We start from the raw sequence: 1,548 nt of genomic DNA, 5'->3' as shown, positions 1-1,548 counted from the left end.
AGTGCCACGTCACGTCAGCCGCCGCAAGTCGGGTCTGAACCTTGTTCAGGCCGACGTCGCTTCAAGCGACTCGGAGTCCAGGGCCCGGACTCCTCTGACTCGGTCGGTGGACACCAACTCTGTCCGGTGTGTGGGCGAGTCTGCCACACCAGCCGATCCCAACACCGAAGGTCGTCGCGCCGTATGCGCTTCGACAGTGGTGGTGCCTAAGGGCATTCACCAGGTGGGTAACATAGGTCCACACTGCGGGTAACAAGTTCCGCAAGCAGTGAAGCTGCTTAAGGAGACCGACATTCGGTGCTCCGAGCGTGGGTAACAAAGTTCCACGCAAGGTCACTCAGACCATAACTGACAAGGAAGTCGCTGTATGCGCTTCCGGTGTGGGTAACAGAGTTCCACACCCACGGCGAGTAACATAGCGCCGCACACAGAGCCATTGGCTCGAGGCGCGAGGTTGTCTTGGCCTCGCCAGACATGAGCAACTCGCTCGACGTCAAGTCGCGCAGACTCAAACTGCTGACGCGAAGGCTGAATGCCTTCAGTCGACACGGCCGACGCGGTCGGCCATACCGACGCAGTGCACATGGCGGAGAGCCGTTGCGCCTGCCAGTGGCTATTAGAAGCCACAAGAGACTCAGTAGTCTCGAGGTTAAGTGGGGGAGAGGCTCGGAAATACCTTTCCTCCCTGACTTTCCAAGAGGCAGGTAGCCGTCGTGCTGCCAGTGGATATCACAAGCCACGAGAGACTCAATAGTCTCGAGTGTAAGTGGGGGAGAGGCTCGGAAATACCTTTTCTCCCTGGTCTTGAGGTAAGACCAAGTTCCTAACGGAACCAGGCGTCGATGTACATCGACTGCAGGCTGGAGACGAACAGCCGGGCTAGAGCTGCGGTAGCTCTAGCCGAACAAGACATAGTGGCGAAGAAAGCCACGGGCGCAAGGTGCCTCGAAATCGCTGAGCGAATCAGCAGTGTTGGGGCTGCAAGCAACCACACACGAGGCGAAGCGCGGGCCTAGTGTAAGTCCCTTGGTCATGAACGACCTGTCGAGTAGGGTGAACGGAACGTCTCACCCGCCGACAAAGCGGTTGCGGTACGTTATGTACGCAACGCGCCGGGTATAATGGGCCGTGGAGCCATAACCCAAGTGTGGTGCACGAGTGCACACACAACTGACCAGGTGGTGGTCGAGGCAAGGCTCGCAGTCGTAACTGGTGTCGCGCCGAGCATGACACCGTGGTGATGGCTGCTTGCCTCACCATGGGTTGGTACCCGTGAGTACTCGGTGTCAATGCCAGACACCAATGCCGCAGGCATAGTGGTGAGATGTGCCCCACCACGGTCGAGTACCATCAAGGTACATGGTGTCTGTGACAGACACTGGTATAGGTGCAAAGTATATGCACCATACCACGACCCGATGCGCTCTGGACGCTGTGAGTCAACGCACGTACCGTGCATCGGCACTGGCTGCTGTCGAGCAGCCTGCCAGGAGTTCCACGTAATGAACTCGTCGTGCATGACACACATGACGTGCACGGAGCACTTAT

This window comes from Phytophthora infestans, genomic scaffold (assembly GCF_000142945.1).
Source record: "Phytophthora infestans T30-4 supercont1.248 genomic scaffold, whole genome shotgun sequence".
NCBI classification, from domain to species: domain Eukaryota; phylum Oomycota; class Peronosporomycetes; order Peronosporales; family Peronosporaceae; genus Phytophthora; species Phytophthora infestans.
The sequence above is the reverse complement of the archived record's forward strand: the minus strand, read 5'-3'. Positions refer to the sequence as shown.